We start from the raw sequence: 7951 nt of genomic DNA, 5'->3' as shown, positions 1-7951 counted from the left end.
AACTCTCAATCAATATAGATGGAGAGAACAAGATATTTAATAACAAAACCAGATTTTCCCAATACGTATCTACAAATCCAGCCCTACAGAAAGTATTAGAAGGAAAACTCCAACCCAAGGAAGGTAACTATGCCCACAAAAATGTAGGCAACAGATAATCCAACTACACCAGAAACCAAGGGTGAAGCAGAACTAATATATTCACAATACCACTGCCAACATCAAATCTAAATCAAGCAAGCATCAACAATCAATGGTCCTTACTCACCCTCAACATTAATGGTCTTAACTCACCTATAAAAAGACACAGGCTAACAGAATGGATACGAAGACAGAATCCATCCTTCTGCTGCATACAAGAAACACATCTTAGCTTCAAAGATAGACATTACCTCAGGGTAAAGGGTTGGGAAAAGATTTTCCAATCAAATGGAAATAAGAAGCAAGCAGGCTTAGCTATCCTAATATCTAACAAGTTAGACTTCAAACCAAAATTAGTCAAAAGAGATGAAGAAGGTCATTTAATATTCATCGCAGGAGAACTCCATCAACACAAATTTCAGTTCTGAACATCTATGCCCCTAGTACAAAGTCACCCACATTCGTAAAAGAAACAGTACTAAAACTCAAAGCTCATATAAAACCTCACACACTTATAGTGGGAGTCTTCAATACACCACTCTCAACACTAGACAGGACCACAAATCAGAAACAGGACCACAACAAAGAAACAAAAGAATTAACAGAAGTTATGTCTCAACTGGGGTTAACAGACATCTATAGAACATTCCATCCAAAGACAAAAGAATATACCTTCTTCTCTGCTTCACATGGAACCTTCTCTAAAATCGACCACATACTAGGAGACATAACAAACCTCAACAGATACAAGAGAATAGAAATAGTCCCCTGTATCTTATCAGACCACCATGCTTTAAAATTGGAATTCAACAACAACAACAAAAATAGCAGAAAACCTGCAAATTCATGGAAACTGAACAATGTGCAATTGCACCACTCCTGGGTCAAAGGAGAAATAAAGAAAGAAATCAAAGACTTTCTAATATTCAACGAGAATGAGGATACAACATACCCAAACTTATGGGACACCTTGAAAGCAGTGCTACGAGGGAAGTTCATTGCACTAACTGCCCATATGAAGAAAACAGAGGATAGTCACATAAGAGAATTAACAGCACAACTGAAAGCCTTTGAACAGAGAGAAGCGAATTATCCCAGCAGGAGTAGACACCAGGAAATAATCAACTTGAGGACTGAAATCAACAAAATAGAAACCAGGAAAACAATACAAAAAATCAATGCAACAAAGATTTGGTTTTTTGAGAAAATCAACAAGATAGACAAACCTTTATCCAAATTAACGAAAAAGCAGAGACAGAACATGCAAATTAACAGAATCAGAAACGAAATGGGGAACATAACAACAGACACAGAGTAAATCCAGACAATTTTCAGGTCATACTTTGAAAATCTATATTCCACAAAAATTGAAAATTCAAAGGAAATGGACAAGTTTCTGGATAACTATCACTTACCAAAATTAAATCAAGAACAGACAAACAACTTAAATAGACCTATGACCCGCAATGAAATAGAAGCAGTCATCGAAGGCCTTCCAACCAAAAAAGTCTAGGGCCAGATGGATTCAGCGCAGAATTCTACCAGACATTCAAGGAAGAAATAATACCACTACTCCTCAAAATGTACCACAAGGTAGAAACAGAAGGTTCATTGCCAAACTCTTTTTATGAGGCCACAATAAATTTGGTACCCAAACCTCACAAAGACACAACTAAGAAAGGAAACTAGAGACCAATATCCCTGACAAATCCATGCAAAAATACTCAATAAAATACTGGCAAACCGAATTCAAGAATACATCAGAGAAATTATCCACTATGACCAAGTAGGCTTCATACCTGGAATGCAGGGATGGTTTAACATACGAAAATCTATCAACGTGATCCTCCATATAAACAAACAGAAAAAGAAAAACCATATGATTATCTCTCTAGATGCAGAAAAAGCCTTCGACAAAATTCAACACCCTTTCATGATAAAGGTCTTGGAGAGGTCAGGGATAACAGGAACATACCTAAACATAATAACGGCAATATACAGCAAACCAACTGCCAACATCAAACTGAATGGAGAGAAACTTAAGCCAATTCCTCTAAAATCAGGAAGAAGACAAGGCTGTCCTCTCTCTCCATATCTCTTCAATATCATACTAGAAGTTCTAGCTAATGCTATAAGACAACATAAGGAGATCAAGGGGATCCAAATTGGAAAGGAAGAAGTCAAACTGTCTCTATTTGCAGATGATATGATAGTTTACATAAGCGACCCAATAAACTCTACCAGGGAACTCGTACAGCTGATAAACACCTTCAGATAACTAGCAGGATACAAGATAAACTCAAAAAAATCAGTAGCCCTACATTTTTCAGACGACAAAGAGACAGAGAAAGAAATTAGAGAAACATCACCCTTTACAATAGCCACAAGCAACATAAAGTATCTTGGTGTAACGCTGACCAAACTAGTAAAAGACCTATATAATAAGAACTTTGTGACTCTAAAGAAAGAAATTAAAGAAGATACCAGAAAATGGAAAGATCTCCCATGCTCTTGGTTAGGTAGGATTAACATAGTAAAAATGGCAATCTTACCAAAAGCAATCTACAGATTCAATGCAATCCCCATTAAAATCCCACCACAATTCTTCACCGACCTTGAAAGGATAATAATCAACTTTATATGGAAAAACAAAAGACCCAGGATAGCCAAAACAACCCTATACAATAAAAGAACTTCCGGAGGCATCACCATTCCTGACTTTAAGGTCTACTACAGAGCTATAGTTCTGAAAACAGCCTGGTATTGGCATAAAAATAGACAGGTAGACCAATGGAATCGAATTGAAAATCCTGATATTTATCCACGCACCTATGAACACCTGATTTTCGACAAAACAGCTAAAATTATACAATGGGGCAAGGACAGCATCTTCAACAAATGGTGCTGGCACAATTGGATGAGGGTGTGTAGAAGACTGCAGATAGACCCATGTCTGTTGCCATGCACAAATCTCAAGTCCAAATGGATCAAAGACCTCAACATCAATCCAGACACATTGAACCTCTTAGAAGAGAAAGTAGGAGGTACCCTTGAACAAATTGGTATAGGAGACTGCTTCTTGAACATAACTCCAGGGGCACAGACACTGAAAGAACAATTAATAAATGGGACCTCTTCAAACTAAGAAGCTTCTTTAAAGCAAAGGACACAGTGGAGAAGACCAAAGGGCAGCCCACAGACTGGGAAAAGATTTTCAGCAATCCTATATCCGACAAAGGGCTGATCTCCAAAATACACAAAGAACTCAAGAAATTAGGCAACAAAACACCAAATAACCCTATCAAAAAATGGGGTACAGAATTGAAGAAAGAATTCTCAATGGAGGAAATCAAAAAGGCTGAAAGTCACTTAAGAAAATGCTCCACATCCTTAGCTATCAGGGAAATGCAAATCAAAACAACTTTGAGATAACATCTTACCCCTGCTAGAATGGCTAAAATTAGAAACACCAGTGATGACTTATGCTGGAGAGGATGTAGAAATAGTGGAACACTCCTCCACTGCTGGTGGGAGTGCAAACTCATACAGCCATTTTGGAGATCAGTATGGCGGTTCCTCAGGAAAATGGGAATTAGTTTACCACAGGACCCGGATTTCCCCCTCTTAGGCATATACCCAAAGGATTCACATCCATGCAACAAAGACATCTGTTCAACTATGTTCATAGCAGCACTATTTGTAATAGCAAGAACCTGGAAGCAACCTAGATGCCCCTCAATTGAAGAATGGTTAATGAAGATGTGGCACATCTACACAATGGTATACTACTCTGCAGAAAAAAATAATGGTATCTTGAAATTCGCAGGCAAGTGGATGGCACTTGAAGAAACCATCCTGAATGAGGTAACCCAGTCACAAAAAGGAACACAGTATGTGCTCACTCATATATGGATTTTAGACCTAGATCAAATGATCACCAGCCTATAATTCACATCACCAGAGGAACTAGGATACAAGGTGTATACTAAGAGATTCATATAAAGTCCCTCACAGAACTGGGAAGGGACAAGACCCCCAGAGCTCAGGTGAAGTGGTGGGGGGGACAGTGAATGGAGAGAGTAGTAGGAGAAAATGAGGGGGAGGAAAGGAAAACATGTGCGACCAGGAAGATTGAGCCTGGTTAGGAATAGAGGATAAGAGAGAGAGAGAGCGAGAGAGAGAGAGAGAGACAGAGACAGAGACAGAGAGAACATAAAAGAGGGATCCAATATCGGTTTGAAGATAAAATTGAACACAAAGAAAGGTCGAGAGAACTACAAGACGGCTCCCAACTAACAATCTCAGCTTCCGTGGAAAGGCTATCATAAATGCCCTTCCTGGAGAGTGAGATCAACTTCTCCATGGAGCCCTCAACTAATGCCTGTTGAAAATAGGAGCAAACACCCATACATAAACACTGAGTGGAACTAAGCAGATGGAGAGGACAAGACCATGAGGCAGAAACACATAGAGACAGCTTACCTGAACAAGGAGGAGCTAAGGGCCACTAGACTGATAGCTGGGAATCCAGCATGGGACTGACTCAGGGCCCCCTGAATATGGGTCTCAGTCAGAAGGACTGAGCAGTCTAGGAGACCTCAGACAGTGGAGCCAGGATGTATCTTTGGTGCACAAAAGGCTTTTGCGAACATATCCCCCATGGAGGGATAACTGCCTTAATCTAGAGACAGGAGAGAAGCCCTAGTCCCTACTTCACAGGACCTGTCAGATCTACATGACACCAACTGGATGGCATTCCTCTACATATGGAATTAGGGTGGGGGGATGGGAGGGGAGGGTGTTTAGAGTGCATGTGAGAGGGCAGAGAGGGTAAAAAAGGAGGGAAGGAGGGAGGTCTGAGGGGAAGGAGGGAGGGAGGGAGAGGGAACTGGAATCGACATGTAAAATAATAAATTAAATTAAAAAAATGCTTTGACTCCAAAATTTAAGTTGAAGAACAAGTTACTGGGGAAAAGGATTTCTATTTTTGTTTCCACAGAAAATGAAAAGATGTGGATTCCTTCCAGACTAATGTGGTTTGATCACACCAGACTGCCTGAAACAGAATACAAGCTTATCCTACATTCAAAACAGCTGGACAAAACAGCCCTACAGACTACAGCCAGGATATCTGAATCTTCTTTGTATCCCCCATGACAGCGCCCCTTACCAGCAGGAAATAGTTTGGAAAGAACTATGCCCAAATTCCCAAATATTGTGTATAAATGTTTGTTTTCATTTAATTGGACTTTGTTATATATATAAAATTAAATAAAATAAATTAAAAAAATAGTGGAGATTATTCATTTTTCATAGAAAATTTTGCTTATTGTACTTGCACTGTGATTACTCCCTCTAAAGTGTATTTTCTAAATAAATGAGAGGCTATAATTCTTTTTGAAAATATTAATTGAGATATGGAACAAAGCTCTCCTCATATTGTGAGATTTTGAACACTATGACTTATCAGGAATACAATGAAATCATTGAAAGTAAAGCTGATGATGTCCTGTCCTTATTAAGTTCTTCATTTGTTTATGCTCTAAAATTCAGTGGGAAAATTATGATCAATTCATAAAAATAACTATTAGGTCACTTTATGTCGATCATTTCTGTTAAGAGTCTTTGATTTAAATAGTACACACACTCACACACACACTCTCACACAGACACACCATAGGATTAGAGTTCATTTATTTTTTTTAAGTCTGGTATTGTCTTTTTTTTTTTTTTTTTTTACATATCGATCCCAGTTGCCTCTCTTCTTTCTTTCAATACACTTGCACTGCAAACAGGAAGATATTTGAGCCACTTTAAAGTGCTTCACATACTCATTTCTCAGAGTTGAGATGATAGAAAAATTTTTCAGTTCCCCTTTCAGATTTTCTTTACACTCAGGGTTAGGGAAGCCTGAAGAATAGAGGAGAGTAAAAAGTAATGACATGCACATATAAAAATGCAATATTAAATTTGATTACTTTGCATGTCTATCTTAAAAATTGGCACAAATTTTAGAACTTCTTTTGGAAGGAGGGGGACAGTTAATTGAATAAATGGGAAAGGCTTATACTTCTTAGTATATTTAAGATTAGTTCCAAAAACTGTAATTTATAGAATTTGACAACTGCAATATCCTTACTAAAGAAGACAATAGGAATTCAATTAGGGTGTGAGATACTGAGCAGTGTGATTATTAAACTGCTTTCCAAAATGTGATAAATTAAATTTTAATTTTAATCCAGAACAAAGGAGCTATGAAAATTTTTAGCAAAATAGATGGCTATACTTTTAAAAAACAAACAAACAAAAAGAACACCAACAAAAAAGAGGGTACGAGAGTATGCCACTCTATAACCAAGGCTGGCTTCAACTTGTGAAGCACTTGCCTCAGATTATTCTCTCTCTCTCTCTCTCTCTCTCTCTCTCTCTCTCTCTCTCTCTCTGTCTCTCTCTCTCTCTGTGTGTGTGTGTGTGTGTGTGTGTGTGTGTGTGTGTAGCTGTGTGTGTGATACAGATTTCCCATTTGTGGTGGAGTACTCAAGTCACACTTATTCTCTGCTCTTTTAGCAGCTGTGAATTTCTTTGCTACCCACCATTGTCTGTATAAAGAAGTCTCTCTGGTGACTCTCTAAAAGCCAATCAGTGTTGATGAGTCTTTTTTAAATTTAATTTTTAAAATTAAAAACAATCTTATTTTACCTATCAATCCCAGTTCCCTCTTTGCCTCATCCTTCCATCCCACCCCCAATCACATCTCAGGGAGGGTGAGGTCTCCCATGGGGGATAATCAAAAGCTGTCACATTATTTTGGGAAAGAACTAGGCTACCCCCCTTGCATCTAGGCTGAGAGAGTATCCCTACATAAGAAATGGGGCTCCAAAGCCCATTTGTGCAATAGGTATAAATACTGGTTCCACTGCCAGAGGCCCCATAGATATCCCAGGGCCCCTCAACTGACACCCACATTCAGGGGCCTGGTTCAGTCATATGCTTGTTCCCTAGTTGTGAGACTGGGGAGCTCCCACTTGCTCAGGTCAAGTGTTTCTGTGGGTTTCTCCAGCATGGTTTTAACCCCTTTGCCTTATAGAAGCTTCTCAGTTCCTGGAAGTATCATTTATTAATTGTTGATCTCATTATCTGTGCTACTGGTGTCTTGTTCAGGAAATTGTCTCCTGTACCATTTCATTCAAGGGTACTTCCCTCTTTCTCTTCTAAGAGTTTCAGTGCAGTTGAATTTATGTTTAAGTCTTTGATCCATTTGGACTTAAGTTTTGTGCATGACAATAGATATGGATCTATCTTCAATCTTCTACATGTCCACATCCAGTTATACCAGCACCATTTGTTGACAATTCTTTATTTTCATTGAATAATTTCAGCTTCTGTGTCCCTTTATAAATTCCAGCAAGTCATGGATGGGACAGATGATAGAGTGGACTAACCTAAGACCAAAGATGTGGGTCTGGATGGTAGTTGAGCTTCTCAGTCTGGGCCACTGGTACTGCTCATCTTAGGCAAGGGGAAGAGTCTCCTCTCTAAAATCCACACTATCAGAGACAGCTCTCTCACACTTGTGGTGAGGGGTATGGCAGTCTCTCCCTAGTGCAGGGGCTTGCTTTCCTATCAGGGAAGGACCAGGTCTCCTGTTGTAGTGTCTAGTAATAGGCAGGGCCAGCTATCCCAGGGTCAGTGAGGGGTGGTGCAGACTAAGCATGACCCTCATATTTCAATACACACAGTTCCTATGATCTCTTGTGGTAATACAGGCTATGCACACCATCACAAACACCAGCTGCACCAGGGATATGGA

Source organism: Phodopus roborovskii, unplaced genomic scaffold (genome assembly GCF_943737965.1).
Source record: "Phodopus roborovskii unplaced genomic scaffold, PHOROB, whole genome shotgun sequence".
Taxonomy (NCBI): Eukaryota; Metazoa; Chordata; class Mammalia; order Rodentia; family Cricetidae; genus Phodopus; species Phodopus roborovskii.
The sequence above is the reverse complement of the archived record's forward strand: the minus strand, read 5'-3'. Positions refer to the sequence as shown.